General features: G+C 36.6%; 1 protein-coding gene across 3 annotated transcripts in view; it reads right to left on the bottom strand.

The window, feature by feature from the left end:
* The window catches only part of Hhip (hedgehog interacting protein), a 93,395-nt gene that overhangs the window by 61,460 nt on the left and 14,453 nt on the right, over positions 1–17,482 (bottom strand). The window lies entirely within an intron of this gene.

Below are 17,482 nucleotides of genomic sequence, written 5' to 3'. Positions count from 1 at the left end.
TGAATTTTAGAGTCTTTGCTTTAACCACCATGCCATACCATGCACTGCAAACAAAACTTAACAGATTTGGTTAAGCCCTCCAATGAACTATTTTCTGATTTCATTCCTTTTCCAGTATTTCCCAGAGAAAACATTAAAGTTATCTGTGTACATTACTCTTATGCATATATAGTTAGGTTACACATTTAGAACTTATTTTTACACTTTTAAATTTATATAAATGTTCTACCATGTATTAGGACCTGGGTTTGATTCCTAGTACCAAAATAAATTTTCAAATCACTCTGGAAGGCTGAGGCAGGAGGGTCACAAATTTGAGCCCAGTCAGGGCAATTTAGCAACTTAGACTCTGTCTCAAAATAAAAAGTTAAAAATGGGCTGGTAATGTAGCTCAGCATGAAGGCCTCACATTCAGTCCCCAATAATGCAAACAAAGACAAAATACAATTTATGTAAATATTAGACTCAATGTGTATTATCCTTAACTATTTTGCAAATTTCTTTTTCTCTCCATCTCATGTTTTTGAGACCCATATGGATCATAAGATAGTTTTGACTTTATTTTCTTCTCATAGTTCTAATCCACTGTTCACTATTGCTCAGAACTCTGATCATCTGGCAAAACAGCAAAACATCATGATACCTTCATGCATCTCTTAAATTATCAATTAATCAAAATATGTAGTTAATGAGGTTCCCACTGCTAGTTACCGATAAATGAAAATCTTATGCATGTTAGTATTTTTCAAGGCAATATTGGGGACAAGATCGTCTCTTACTCTGTAAATAACAAGTAAACGTGGAGACATTTGAACATGGTTAGAAAGTAATCCTGGGACACATATCCAAAAGCTCTCATATCGTCCCTCTTTTTCTCTTTCTAATAGTATAACTCTCTATGTGAATGTTTACAGTTAGTTTATCACAACATTTCCTAGTTCCTCTGGCTCAATTAGAAGATGTCCAATAAACATTTGCTCAATGAATAAATCTACCAATGAGCAAATCAATGAATGGCAGCCCCATAGCCACACTCACCATGGGGAGGCGAGCCTACTGTCTTTGCAGACCAACAAAAGTCAGAGAAAACATTTACTAAGTTCCCACACAGAGACCTTTGGAAAACGAATTATTCCTTTGAGCTGAATCACACAACTTTGTCATCTTTTTGATCAAGCAGAAAGTAGCTTTAAAACCATCTTCTGGTAATAGTGTTCTGGCTGGATTCCACCTGGATCTTCCATGAATGAAAAGCCAGTTTTAAAGAAAAACTCCTTATCATCATTTGAGATGATCATGGGACAGAATGAATACCATGACAAAGAGTCAAGGTGGTGAAATAAAGCAGAAGCGTCAAGTTATTTCGACTTACTCCATGAGCAAATTAAACACTGCTTTTAGAAGGAATGGATATGAAAGACAAGGTTTGATATACACTAAAGAAAACAAGTAAATATTTTTAATAAGGCATCATGAGCACATAGGGATTCTTTTAGGCAGAAAGAACTAAAGGAAAAAACCTGTCATCTACATAATACTATTCCTATTTAAAACTTAAGCCTATAAGACATAAAATGGTTTTCTTTTTCATTAAAAATAAATTCGAGTTTTATTTTTCAATCTTCACTTCATAGACATAGTCAGTGTTAAGTTCAAGAATATGTTTAAATGTGACAAAGACTGTAGTAAGAAAACAAATGACTAAAGATATTTTTTCCTAACTTTTGAGATAAAATAAAATCACATTTTTGGGTATAGTCAGGATTTGTGCTTTTCAAACTGTGTCTTGTTTTCACTTAAGTGAATAAATAAGAACAGATTTTAATATGCATATTAAATATTCAGGAAAGGCACACTAGCAGGCTCATGGGAATATTTTGAAGCATTTTATATATTTCAAAATGTAAAGAAATTATGACCATATTACATTTTAAGTAGTCTACAGCACATTAATTATACTATTATGACTAAAGACAAATTAAAATATGTAATACTTGTTTACCAAAGTTAATTAAATCGCACATAATAGAGCTTAACATCATTGGATGGAAAATGTGAATTTTAAAGCCGCAGGGGACAAATATTCCAAAATTATATGTTACGATAGTACAAAACTTTATCATTAGGTGTTTCATATTCTCTATTAAAGCATTTTGGAGGCAGCTGCCTATATATTTTGTTATTCTTATAGGTTTGGCTACAAACTCTACAGTGACTCACTAATTAATGGATGGAAGTGAAAATGAAATTATACAAAAGTCTTTCAAAATAAGGAGAAGAATGCAAATTGTGGGGATATATTTCACATAAGGCCTACCATATTTTGGGGAGATGGAACTAAAAGCTAGGTCAGTCTTTCGGACCTCATTGTCTCTGGAGATTTAGAAGCATTTCCTATGCATTTAGGGTTATGAATGCATCAGAGATTCCCAGTGTTTCTGGGTCTACATGTCTTAAAATACAAATCAGATAAAATAAGTAAGAAACAAGTGATGTGTGGAGATTAAGACAACACCACCTAATCAGGAATACTATGCCAAATGAAAGCTTCAGTTAGATTGTCCTACAGGCCTCAAAAGTCCCTAAAATGTTTCTTAGAAGAAAACTGAGTAATGAGAAGCATGGGGTGGAAGGAAGGCAGGACTAGTAAGACTCCAAGTCCGTTTCTGCCCAGTAAGTGGTAAATCTCTATTTTTTAGGCTGCCCAGAATCCATTCACTCCTCTCTGGTAACAAGGGCCTAATTTTACCTTGGAGAATTACCCCATCCGTACTGGTGGCTCAGTGCTTTGAGCTCTGTCTCTGGCTCCAGCAAAGAAGATATGACCCAGTCCTGGCCAGTCACGGTAGCATGTTCTGGGACCCATGTGTGGGTGATTAGGGGCCTCCTCCATGAGCCTTGTGTTGGCATCTTGGGGAAAAGCAGCTGTCATTCGCATGGATCTGCTAACCTGGCAGATGTAATCCTGGATCCGTGTGCAGGGAGAAAGACTGCTAAGAATGAAGCCAACACAGGGGAAGTAAAACAGGGAGGTTTTGTGTTTGCTTAAGCCCGTCTACACTGAATTTCTGTTTCTCCTAGAATTTTCTCCCTGTGCAATCATGTCTTGATTCACTTCATAAGCTATCTTGCCCTCCAGTCCGGGAGATACTCCCAAATCGCTTACAAGGGGCAATAGGGCTGTCACAGTAGCTAAATGACATTTGCCTTAAGAAACCAACTGGTCACACAGGACTCTAACACATCACTAGGGCATAGCCATACTGTCCTTGCTGTCTCCCACAGGAAGAAACTCTGAAGCCCTACCAACATAAAATTCTGTATAGGTCCCCCCACCCCACCTTGGGCTCATTTTACATGTTTAGCCTGATCCCAGTCCTTTCTTGATGCTTCCAGCATCACAGGTGCTTTCCTTTTCTCAACCTTAGGAATCATTTCCTAGGTGAGGGACAGCCAGCCATCCTCAGATGGATGGAGTTACCTGTTCTTTTCTTGGGCATCTCCCAAACTAAACTGCAACAACAGAATGTACCAGGTCATTTATATTTTTTCTGCTTCTATTTCTTTTCTCTGTTTGGATTTAAGGTTCTCATTTCCTTGCTGCTTTTCCTGCCCATTGTCCACTTTTTTTTTCCCTGGACAATCAATGCACTCTGATTTTCCTATGGAAAACTACCTTCTACTTCAGGCTCTGTGTTTTAGCCTGGGGCTCCGAGATGGCTTCAGGGATGGGCTCTTTTGGTGCCTATCACATGTAATGAGTGTCTCTCTTGACATAGGTTTGATGGCATCAGAATAGAATGATAATGTGGAACATGCTGCAGTGGTCAAAATCACCAAGTACTTTCATCATTTGAAATTTTTTACAAAATAAAAAGACAAAACACCTAGCTATATCTCAGTAGTATACCAATGACAACTGAGACTTTTGGCAGGGTTACTTTTGGCAGCAAGCAGTATAAGAAGATTTGGATATTAGTGCCTTGATGTGTCATTTATTTTGTTCTGCTGTTTCCAAATTTGTTTCAAGACTTTGAGCTTGGTTGTCATTTTCTCAAGTAAAATCTTCTTAGGGCTATCAAAGATTTATGCCTGCATTCCATATTACTATTACTATTATCTCTCCCAGATCCAAAGACAAATACTGTAATGGAAAAGAGGGAGCATTTTGTGCTAAATTATTTGGAAGCACAAGGCTGTGATTCCCAACACCAGTGTCATGAATTTAATGTCTTCCCCACCAAATAAAGATGTCTCTCATTTGTTGACAACTTGTTTACTATGGGTCCTCCTGGATAGCATTTAAAAACTATACCTAAAACTTCCATCTTTGGGCCAGGGATTTAGCTCAGTGGCACCACACCTGCCTCACAAGTGCAAGGTCCCGAGTTTGATCCCTGGTACAAAAACAAAACAAAAACAAAAACAAAAACAAAACTTCCATCTTGTTTATGTACACTCACAAGCCAGAATCTTTTGTTTATAGGGAAGAATTTGTTGATCTCTTCCTTCCCCCCTGAAAAATTACTGAAGTTACATTACTTGGTTTTATGCCCGCTTATTGGTGATCTCAAAAAGGTTGATATCAAATGTAAAGCTCACACTACCTGGCTTTGCTTATGTTACAATATGAAACATAAACTAAAGTGATTATAGAAATAGGCTACATACGGGCTGGGGATTTAGCTCAGTGGTTCTGGCGCCTGCCTTGCAAGCTGAGGACCCAAGTTCGATCCCAGGTACCAAAAACAAAAAAAAAAAGAAATAGGCTACATTTAGTCTATATATTCATATATCTAAACATTGGCTGGTTAAAAAGTAGGTGTGTAATTTTTTGAAAATGCTTAGCTTTAGTAATATTTCACTCAGTCATACTGTGTTTTATTTATATATATGCTATTTCTTAATCATATGATATACTTACTAACAGTAAAATTAAACTGTGAAATGATTTTCTTTATGCAAGAAAGCAAAATACTGGCCCATTCAATATCAGCTAAAACTAATGAAAAAAATAAAAAAGAAAGAGATAGCTGTGGTAGAGCTGAAACGTAGATATCTGGGTTTGCATGTTACATCCTTATATGGAAAATTAATAATCCTTTGTGTTCTCTAATGTGTAAAAAGCATTGTTTTCCAATACTTTCATCTATTTTTTAATCTAAAACTGAATCTAAATACTTATGTCTGCTAATTCCAAAAAGCTGAATTTAAATTTGTTACTATCCCCCCAAAAGTACCATAAAATCTTTCTCATAATGGAGAAAAAACTGACAAGATTTGTCTTAAATAATTAAATATTTTGTGAAAAATAAATAAATGAATTCTTTTCTTTTTTTTTTTTTTGTTTTGGTACCGGGATCTTGTACTTGCCAGGCGGGCACAGTGCCACTGAGCTAAATCCCCAGCCTAGTAAATGAATTCTGATATGATATCTGATATCATTCATGATTATGGTTCTTATAAATTTTCAAGTGCCACAACAGATTCAAATTAACAAGACTAGAAGGATTAAATTTTCTACAGTGACTTCCAAATGTCACCCAACACAGTCATAATTCAACTATGATCTGTTTTAAATTCCTATTTCTCATTACATGTTTGGTATTTAAATTTAAATTGTAGAAATAAAATGCATACTTGCATGCCCCATCTGGAAATTAAACAAGAAATGTGTGGTCAATGCTGTCTTCTGGTAGAAGAGAGGTCTCTCTTAATATGCTATCCAACAATGCCACTAGCTGCCTCCCAGAAATTTAGAATTAGAGATGTAAAGGTTAGATAAAGTTAAAGGTCACCCCCCACAGGCAAGAGAGGGCCAGCTCCCTGCTCAGTTTCTAGCAGACCTGCTTCCCTAGGGCACATCATAAAAGTAATTTACTGACAACTCACCTTACCAGGGGTCAGCTGGGGCCTCCAGTTTTCTGGAATTCACTTTTAAGAAACATGATTAAGTGGGGACAACTATTGGCCCTAAAGTATTTATGCTAAGAACAAATGTCTGTCAGAATTAAGTTCTCTGTGTGTGGTAGTTTCAGACTTAAAAAGATGTGTGCCCTGATGAAAAGCACATATATTCTATTCACCAAATTAAATCTTAGAGTGAATATTAGTAAATTGATTTATTAGGTTTTAAAAAAATATTCCAGAAACCCAAATAGACAACACAGACTAATAAAAAGAGAATGCATTTACTGAGTTAGTTATATCCTTTTCGATCTTTTGTGTTCCAGTTTTTTTTCCCCCTCACACTGGGGAAAAAAATGCATTCACGTTATTTCAAAGGAAAACGATGGGGCCGGGGATTTAGCTCAGTGGTTTCACCCGCTGCTGCCCAAATGCAAGGACCCGAGTTCAATCCCCGGTACCAAAAAAAAAAAAAAAAAAAAAGAAAGAAAGAAAGAAAATGAAGATGGCACTTAGACCAAGCCAAGAAAGTTGACTTAAAATTATTTTTGTAAGAAAAGCTATTTCCCAATTAAAACAAATCTCCAGCTTTTAGTTTTATAAAAATATTTTTTACATAAAGGATTTGGTTTAATATTAGATAGAGATGGCTTTTGTATATTTCGAAATTGCTGAAAGTTAAAAATGTGTGTGTTGGATAAAATGAAAACAGATTATTTGACACTGTGTGTGGGATACAGCCTAATCTATACAGTAAATGGAAACGAAGCTGGTGCTTTCAATTGTGCAGCACACATCTCAGTAATAACAGGGAATGAAGCAGACAGTTTCAAGGAACACCCACAATGAAAATTATTCTTTTCAAACAGAGAATTGTTTTGGAATAAGTTAGGTTAATTGGCACCATGGGATTTCTCTCAAGGAAACAGAGCACAGAAATCCTTAAATGTGCAAGTAAAATGACCAAGCATTACCCTGTTTCCCGTTTCAATTTTTCACATCTAATTTACTCTATCCACAACCAAATTCACCTGTATAGATTCATGATGCAGGTAAGAGAAATAGAGAGATCTTTGCTAGTTTAACAAACAGCCTAAAACACTGATTTGTTAAATGAGGTTATTTGTTCAAATGCCACGAACAAGGAATCCACTGAGGATACTTGGGAAAAATCTTTTAAGAATGAATGATGAGTACTTTATAAGCAAGGTCATTATTTTATAATTTTAAAAGAAATTTCCTTATAATAACATTTCCATAGCCTCCTTATTTGAGGTCTATATTTTTATATCCTGTTATCATTTTAATCTTCTCTGACTATAGAATACCTGGATTTTGACCACTTCTTTATGCTAAGTCCAAGTACAATCATTCTTTTAAAAAGTAATCATCTGATCCCCTTCCCTCTTTAAATGTGCATTTCCCTAGGAAGAATAGTCTTTGGTTGTGGTTACCATTTTCATGAATTAGCACTTACAACTGGCCTAGAGTGAGCCCTCCTTCTTTACCACAATTGATATTTTCCTATAATTTACAACCTTTTTGAGAGCCCATTAAATATCCTATATTGCTAATGTACTGAGTTTTGAAATTGGGACTTTAAAAGTGTGAGAAAGAAAGTATAAATTCAGGAAATACCATGTGTAAAAATGCTTATGCCAAATAAGGAACATTTCTAAATATTCCTCCTAGTACTGACCCACTGAAAGTTGAAACTGAGAAGAAACTCCAGTATTATTGACCTCTCATTTTACAGGTAAAAAAATTGAGGCTGGGATAGAAAAACAAACAACCACCTGGCTTACAGGCTCAAGGCACCCTTCAATAGAGTTGGAAGTAGAAAATGCTGTTCAATCTATATCCTTGCGCCTGCCCTTGCCCTTCCAAGTCTATACTCACAGCATGGCTGTTTTTGATCATGATGAGAAAGTTTAAGTCAGATCATATCATTCTTCTGCTCAAAACTCTCCAGTGAGTCCCCATTTCGTGCTGAGTAAAAGCCAGAGACAGTGGCAGAATCTCTAAGATTCTCCAGAATCTGATGCACACTTCCTGCCCGCCCCTCAACAGCTGCCCAACTGCAAATTCATCTCCTGTCACTCCCCACTCTCCCTCCATTCAGCTCTGGGCTGTCCCTTCCTGCAGCAAAACGAGCAAAACCCAAGTTTGGAAAATCATTACGCCATTATCCCCATACATTCAAAACATTATCTTTCCACTGACTAAACCCCAAGTCCCAGAACATGCTGAGTTACTGTAGGTTTGACAGGTTTAACTGGGGCAGGGATGACCACAGTGTCATAAGGTGGAAGATGTTGTCTGGGTTTCTGGATCACGACAAAAGTGAAGAACTAACTAAATAAAATCAAAATAAAGCAAAGTGAGCCTGGGCAGGCAGGGAGTGATCTGACCACTTCTCTTGACCATAATTCTCTCAGAAACCATCCAAAAACTGATTTTGAATTGTACAGAGTTTTAGAGCCAGGAAAATACAAGGTATCTCTTATTTTAGTCCTCTGACTTCAAAGGTAAGGATTCAGAGGCCCCAGAAGGATAAATGCATTGCTCCACATCATATAACTGCTTTGAGGCAACAGAGGCACCGCTGTCTTGGTAGTGGTGGGTACAACTGGACTGGATGGCTTCTCACACAAACCTGACCGAGCTGCAGCAGGAGTGGGAGCCATCAGGGCTTAGAGACAATGAGAACTGATGTTGCCACCAGAAGTTTTACTTAGCTGCACTTCTAGTGATTCTTCTCAAGGGAAAAAGCTCATCTAGTCATGTCTGGAAGGCTTGGCTTTTTTGTTAATTTTGCCCATAAATTTTATATGCATTGACATTTAATCAAAGCAAAAATTTTAATAACAACAAACGTCCTTGGCCACAGAGACCATATCTGTTGGTTGTAATTAAAGTCTGATGTTAACTGTAGGGCAAAGCCCTTTGGCAGAACAAAGCACTTTACAGCAAGGCACAGAAGTGTAAGATCAGCCCCAGGGTGATGTACAGAGAAGCCTCGGGAGTAAATATATTATTAATGTCCTGGGGTCATCTGATCCTCCAAATCCATAGACATGAAAACAGAAGCCTTCGTGGTGACACAGGGAGAAACCACAAAAAGAATGAGGTGCATGACTTTTTCAACCTCAGGTCACAGGCTTGAGTCCAGACTCAAGTAGTCTCTGATAACTTATGACAGCTGTTTGGGAACGCCTGTGTGGGGCAGGCTGGCTCAAGTTCTGGCTCACTTCTCCTGGATAGGTGTATCCACACACACCCACAACGATGTTTGCGCCGTGGGAGACTCACTGCCCAAATCTCTCACGGGCAGTCTGAGAATTTAATGGGAATCTTTTTATCCTTTGAAGAGTAGCTCTTTCCCAATATTTCCTCCAACCTTATATTTTCCTTTTTTTACTGTGCATGCAGGCTTTTTTTAAAAGAAATTCTTCTGAACATTTTCAAACTGTGGCTAAGGGTTGTGTGGAGCTGATAAACTCCTCTACCTACAAAGAATCCGAGGACAGATGTTGTCTTTTTTAATGTTGTGATCCATTTGGATCATAAGTGCTTTGGGCTATGAGACTGGTTTAGAAATAGTTTATTAGAATTAAAAAAAAATGTTTTAGCCATTTTTAAAGAGAAAGCCAGAATATTTGATAATTGAATATTTGAAAGGAATGTTCTTTTCTCAAGAATTTTGTGGCCATCCATAAAACTTTAAGATCTCTTTTCATGTTTTATTTTTGTGTTACCTGTAGTTTTCTAGATTCAGTTCTATAATCAGATTAAATAATCTCAACTGCTAGCAATGATGGGAATAGTTTAGATAAAATTCATTAATAGTCTCTTTTGTCCTAGCCCTACTATTTATAGGTATAATAGAGTAGCTAGCACCTACTTATCATAGTAAATTATTTTTAAATAGTTTTTCTAATGTTTTGAAATTTAGGTCTATATAATATTTAAATGAGTTAATGGACGAACTTATGATTAATTGTATGTGGCACACTAAGAGTAAAATGGAAATTTGTTAAATAAAATATTTAAAATTTTACCTATTTTTTAGTGATAATTCCTGAGCACCAATGTGACCCTATGCATTGTCACTTAGTATCACAAAGTTAGACAAGGCTAGAAAATTACAGGATTTAGAAATAAAAATTCTCAAGCTTTTCACACACATTTCAGAATAGTCTTGATAAATAGAATCTTATTTTTCAAAGCATTTTTTTACTGAAAAGTGCAAAGATGATTTTAGTTTCTAACCAATGATTGAGTTTTTAAAAACACTTTATATATCCCTAGTTCTGACCACTTAGATATGATAGTTTGACAAAATTACAGACTTTACAGGCTTTAAAATAACTGTCAATTGATGAATAGTACCAACAATACCAACAAATAAATTAAAATGTATTATAGTAGCTGATAATATATTTTTGTACATGTTCACTGTATATGAATACTATAGATTCCATACTGACAATTATGTACAGAGATGAAGGAACTCTGTTGAAAACCATATGCTATACTGTATTATCAAACTCCCAAAGTTAGTCACAGAAAAGCAGACCCAAACCAAAGAGTAAATTTGCTTACTGATTTGGAAGACTGTCTATCAATTTCCGAGTCAGGATGACAGGAAGAAGGTATTTTGTGGCCTGAGGGCTAAAGGGGGGTTAGCTGAGCTGATTCCACTTAGCTATTCTTACACCTGACCTTCAGCACATTTCACCAAGTTTACTGATGTTGCCTTACTGATTAACTTTAGAATTTTTAAAGATTTTTTTCTCCTCTGACTTCATACTGTTTCACCAGTCTTTTTTAAAAAAATAATTTGAGTAATGCACTGTCTGTAACACAACATTACATATTAACTTTATAGCGAGTTTACCCATTTGCCCTCCTTCCAACTTCTGACATTCTAAATCAGTGTTTTGAGCAATAGCTACTCATGGGCAAAAAATATGTGCCTTCTTAGTTTTCAGTCCCAGTATATTTCCTTTGCAAATCCTACAATTTATTAACTCCATGGCAGATTGACACAAACCATGTTCCAAAATAAACACAAAAAAGACCTACATTACTAGAATATCCAGGTTGAGAAAAACTACTATGAAAGCAAGCAAATTCTGATGAAAGGTTGCTGCCATACTCAGGGGTTGGCTGCCCTGTGCTTAATCACCATAAGGCATGTGCCCTGAGAAACTCCAGAACGGGAGGCTTTGGCATCATGAGGTAGGTAGCAACATCACAGACCTAATCACAATAGATGGGGTTGTGGAGTTGAAGGTGTTATTTTTCTCTAGAGACATATTTAAATAGCAAATGGCATGGCCTAGGTTTATCTTTTTGAGATAAAGCAAACTCCACATGCATCAGTGAACTTTGTTTCCGTGGGACAACCATATTGTTTAGGGGCAAACACAGTCACGGTTTTCCTATAAGTGAAGGGGGTCTGTTTGAATATCAGGTAAGAGAACTGCCTGGTCACTAGAGCTTGTGGGTTGTGCAGAAGAGTGCTGAGCATTTTCCCTTTCTTTCCTCTCCTTTTCATGTATGATCTTAGATGACCATAACAGCTGAGGCTTACAAAGCACTTCCCACTTATAGGACATCACGCACACAAAGTGTTAGGTGCCACTGTTTATTATCTATTCAACAGATGAAAAAACTAAGCCTAAGGAGGCGAAATTAATTCCCTCAGGGTCAAACCATCAGTACATGGTACAGGTGTTGCGTGGCTAGAACCCAGGTCTGTAGGCTGGTCTTGTCTCTAGATCCTACGCCCTCAGCCTCTGCTGAGCAACTCTCAGTAATCTAGTTGGCTTCTCTTCCTTTTCTATCCTTTTTTTCTTTTTTGTGGTACTGGAGATTGAGCCGAGGGACTCAGATATATCAGGAAAGTGCTCTAGCACTGAGCTCCTTCCCAGCCCTTTCCATCTTCTATTTTGAGACATGGTCTTGCTTAGTTGTCCAGGTTGGGCTCAAACTTAGGACCCTTCTGCCTCAGCCCCTCAAGTAGCTGGGATCACAGGTGCGCACCATGTCCCAGCCCAGCACCATGGTATGATTGAGAACACAGTTCTCGGACAATCAGCATTTGAAATCTGGCTGTAGCATTTGGAGCTGTGTTATCTCAGGCAGTTTATTTATCTGGGCCTTGGTCTCCTTATCCGTGAAATGGCACATTAATACCTACCCTACAGGGTATCTGCAGGATTACAGAGATGATCTATGCAATAAATTGGCAAAGTAGGTGCTTACAAACTGGTGGCTATGATAATAAGAAAGACCACAGGATCCCTGCACCAACAGGGTTTGTCTGCAGACTGCAGTACTGGACTATATTGTATACTTGCTATTTGCTAAGAGGGTAAATCTTAAGTATACACGCACACACGCGTGCACACACAAGTGCGCATGCACACACACACACACCAGGAAAAAAAGCTACTAGAGATCTTTCACAGGGAATGTTGTGCTACCCTCTACCTCTTGAAGGTAATTTTGTGATCTCTGATGTTTTCTCTTCCTGAGGGAATGTTGCCATTGGTAAGCCATGACAATCATCTTCACCAAAGGGCCCTCTTTGGTCTTCTGGTTGATGGGTCTCTAGGAGATGGTGGACATAGCAGAGAAAACTTTTCAAGATGACAAGCCTTGTTTTAAGGTCCAGATTTCTTGGTATTCTGCTTGCTTGACACGATTACCATAGAATTTCTCAGATTTATAGCCTCTATTTCCTTTGCCCTTTGAGTCTTCAATAACTAAATAGACATTAACATAAGAACTTTCCTTGTTTCACCTAAGACATAGGACTTGACATGTAGAAAAAGGAGGCCTTTTTCTACTCAGTTGTTTGGACATAGAGCACTACTCACGGTTAAAATAAAATGCATGATTGAAGACAACTTAACAGGTGAAGCTGTCTATATACACATATATACTTTTATTTATCAAAAAGGTTCTATCAATAGAATATCAAATTATAAAGTAATGAAAGAATAACAGAAGAGAAAACTTAACACAACAGAAAATTACACCTAGATTTTTTTCACATTACAGGTCAAGTATCCCTTACCCAAAATACTTGGGACCAGAAGTATTTGGGTTTTAAATTTTTTTGAATTTTGAAATATTTCCATCTATGTGATGGGATTTCCATAGATGGTTTGGGGTGGGACCCAAATCTGAAAATGAAAGTTCATTTCTGTTTTACATATACCTCATGGATATAGCTTGAAGATAATTTTATACAATATTTTTAATAATTTTGTACATGAAACAAAGTTTCATGATGCAGAATTTTCTACTGGTGGTGTCACGTCGGTGCTCAAAAACCTTTGGATTTTTGAAGCACTTTAGATTTCTGATTTTGGGATTAGGGATATATAACTGTAGTAAGGGACTTTTTACTTTCTAAAAAATAATTTTTCTCTGTGGGCATTAACAGTGGATTCAAAATGAGATAAATCTCATTTAAAAATTAAAAATGATTTTTCACAGTGGAAGCATTTTGATGTAATATATCAACAGCACTCAATAAAATATTTAGATATTTAAAATATTAAAAAATCACTACTACCTTGATATTAAAAATGACTGCACTCAAACATTTTTAACACAGATCTACATGTTAACTGAATGTTATGGAATCAGAATTCTAAACTACCCCCCCAAAAGGAGTACATTATAAGATTGCAGCTATAAGATTGCAAAATATGTTCGGACTTAAAATTTTTTATTGCAGCTATAAGATTGCAAAGTAGTAACTTCTAAGCAGTAATTTGATATGTCAACAATTTTTTAAATGGCACATAGTTTACAAAAATTTTCCAGAATGGTAATTCTTCTATTGTAATGTTTAACAAACATAATTTGCTGCTTTCTTTCAATTGAACATATGCTTTCTTTCAACTCAAACCATGCTTCAATTCAGAGTTCTAACAATCTTTCTAAGGAAGCATTTTATATGTGGTCCAGTCATCACCATATGATACATCGATGCATGCTATGCACTTTTGAAAAGTAAATTCGTTCTCATTTCTGCTTTGACTCATTTCCCTCAAGCAAAAACACAGCAACATTTCATGGCAGCTATAAGATTGCAAGTCAAAAGCAAGGAAAAGCACGAAAGGTTAGGTCCCTGACAATGTTCAGAGAAATGGAACATCCCACCCCATTTAATGGCTTATGGCACTTCGATTTTGCTGAACTTTCAAAGCTCATAGTAATGCCTGTAATTTACAAGCTTGTGAACTCAGATGCTACCCAGGAAGGACTTGCCCTGGTAGACCCTATGTTTTCCTCCTGGGACTGTCAGGCACCCACACTGCTGTCTCTCAAGAGTTCCCCCTCAATGGGTTTATTCACCCGGACAATCAGCACTTTCAGCCTTACGTCCTCTCCTCCTCCAGTAAAAAGACTGCTTCAAAAGGCATCTTTTGAAGTGAGGATCCAAGTAGATAGGGAGGAAAGGGTCCAGTGACACTTGTCTCAGTGATAGAGAAGTCTTTCAGCTGTGTCTGCTGCACAATGCAAGCTGGGGGCTGCTGAGGGCATGAGCCTCTCCAACCTCTGACCACTGGGGAGAGCTAAGTGACAGAGGACGATGCCCGCCAGTCTCCTGCAGAGGCCACCCTGTAGGTGACAGGTGCAGGCCTGTCCTGCCTTCTGCACACATGCAACGCTAAGGCTGGCTTTCAGGTTTCTGGTAGTCAAAGGAGCTTTGGTGAGATTTCACTAAGGACACCTCCTGGAGTCCTGGTCCTTTAAACAAGGGTTTGCAGACAGAAGGGAAAACTACGTATTTTAGGAATAGGAACAATAATAATTTTGCCAGCTAACTGAGCACCAGATTCTAACATGAGAAAATAAATAAGTAAAATAAAAACAGGAGAAGGTGGAGTAGGTAAAGCAATTTCCCAATTAGAATTAACTATTAAAATATCATTTTCAGAACTTTATATCAAGTACCTTCACATTATCACAGTTAACTTATCTTCTCAAACTGGACAAGTAATATGTGTAGACCAGCTACATAACAAAAGGTATGGGGCAAATGACAACTGGGGTCCAGCCACGTGCTCTCAAGGGTCCCATCAGTAATAGGCAGAGAAAATGTGTCTCATTCTTTATGTAACTGATCTAAATGCTTGTTAGCTCAGTCTCAACAAGAGGTTTTCAAACTGACTACACATTGAAATTACCTGGGAAAACTTTATGCCTGGCTCCCAATACTAGATACTCTGATTTAATTTGAGTATTGCCATTTTTGGAAACTCCCAAGTGATTTTGATAAGATGAAGCTAGTTCTACTTGCCAGATATTCTGATTTAAAATTCAGATAAAAGCTAATCACCAAGTACCTTAAAGACTTCCCCTAGAGATATTACAGTTTTTGTAATTTCCCCCTTGGGGATGAAAAAAAAAAAGAATGTATATGTACACACACACATACACACACACATACACACACACACACACGAAATGAAGATTCTAGTGTCTTCTCACCAGAATGACACTTGGGCCATTCTATGATGTTAGTGATTCCCTTGCACAATCTACTGTCACCAAAAATTTATCAAATTACTATATATTTTAAAAATATATTTCTGATTTACTCTTTAATCTCAACCCCACAACTTTCTTCCCATGGCAAAATGAAGTCAGTTCTTTAGTTTGTGTTTTGCATGTAGCTTTTTGGAGATAACTTTTCCCATGTGAATTGTGTACAATTAAACCTCCAGTATATTACAATCTCCTGCAAATTAGGCAGCCCAAACTGGCCATTTAAAAAATCATCTTTTTATCTTTGGTCAAGACCCAAGTAGGAAAGAGTTGTCCAAATTCTTTAATGATTGGCTCTTGCCAATGGCTTTCCTCTAAAGCAGTCAGAAGAATCAAGGCTGGGAGAAGTTTAAGATCAACTAAGTCCAGCTCCTTGCCACAAAAAAATATCTGCCTTTATCACGTGACAGAAATCACTGTCAATTCTTAATAGATAATTAGTGGAGAATGTATTCCAGATTTTTTCATCACCAGCATTAGCTTTCAGAAATTATTACAATCAGGAATTCCTCTTATTTCTTTTCTTTTCTTTTTTTTGGTACCGTAGATCAAACTCGGGACCTTGTGCTTGCGAGGCAGGCGGTTGAGCCACTGAGCTCAATCCCCGGCCCTTGGATTTTGAAATTTATTTTAAGCTCCCAAAGACCTGCAGCTCTTTTGGAAAAGAGGATGCCATATTCTACAAGATTTTCTGCAAGTTTGGCCAAGTTATGCAGAATTTCTAGAGGCTCACAGTACAAACATGGAACTGTTATATCCTGGTTTGTACCATTTCATTGTGTGATGAAATATTTCCAGGTCAGAACAGAATATCCAAATGAATCTTTCATTCAATGTCCAAATGAGTGGATGTAAACTGAAATAGAGAAACTTCAAAGTAACACAGTTTTAAGGGTGGCCAGACAGCCATTCTTTAGACAGAAATTGAAATAGAAATATTATCAGTTCTATTATTTCTCACCACTAAATTTCCCAGTATTGTAAGCCTTTTCTACATCTAATTTTATCATATATGTATTTTATAATACCAACACTTTTACTCAATATTTGAAAACTATACATTGTTTCCTCAAATATTTAAAAATATACTTTAAAGCAAATTGGCAATATGTATTATGGTATTTATTCTTCAACTCAGTAATGTTCTTTTTATGAATAAATATTAAGGAAATAATCTACCAACCAAGTTAATTAATATGTGCAAGGATGGTAAGTAACATTATTTACAATGATAAAAACAAAATATTGGAGTCATTCTTAATGTCTCATAATAAGAAAATGGAACATCCAAAAGGTTTAAAAAATAAGTCTTTAAGAAAAGTTTCTAAATATGGGGCAAGTCTTTAAGACATATGGTTAAGTGAAGAAAAGGATTAAAGAATATATATATATATATATATATATACACACACACACAGATATATGTATATATATACACACACATATGTATGATTTGATTTTAATTTTATTTCAAAGTTGACTGGGAAAAAGTTTTAAAATGTTTCTTGCCTGTTTTCACATTTATTAACATGGACCTGTATTATCTGTGTAGTAAGAAAAAAATTCATTTAATTTTGATGTGAAAACCAGGAGAAAGTATATCAAAACTTTAATAGTGGTTTTGTTTAACCAATGAGATCACAGAGGATGATTTAAAACTATTTTTCCCCATTTTCCTTTTACAGAGAGTATGGTTAACTTTTATGGGAAGGAGCAGTGCCCTGAGCATGAGTAACATATTTGCTGCTGTTGCTTTCACTCTCCTCATCAATCCCCCTGGGAGGAGTTTCAGTTTGGAGGTTATTTATTACATACTGATATGCAAAACACTAAAGCTGCATTTTCATTATTTGCTGTAGATTTTAATGAAAAGTTTTATTGGGAGAGAAATGAAACCACTGAGTTAAAAAGGCTTTTCCAAATGAGCCGTGTCTTGGTGCTAAAGTCCTTTTTCACAAAAAGGTTCACTTCTCTTAGGAGCATGTCTTGGGGCCGT

This window comes from Heterocephalus glaber, unplaced genomic scaffold (assembly GCF_053883595.1).
Source record: "Heterocephalus glaber isolate CG9 unplaced genomic scaffold, H.glaber_assembly_v1.0 deba00001587, whole genome shotgun sequence".
NCBI classification, from domain to species: Eukaryota; Metazoa; Chordata; class Mammalia; order Rodentia; family Bathyergidae; genus Heterocephalus; species Heterocephalus glaber.
This window is presented reverse-complemented; position numbering and strand designations above follow the sequence as displayed.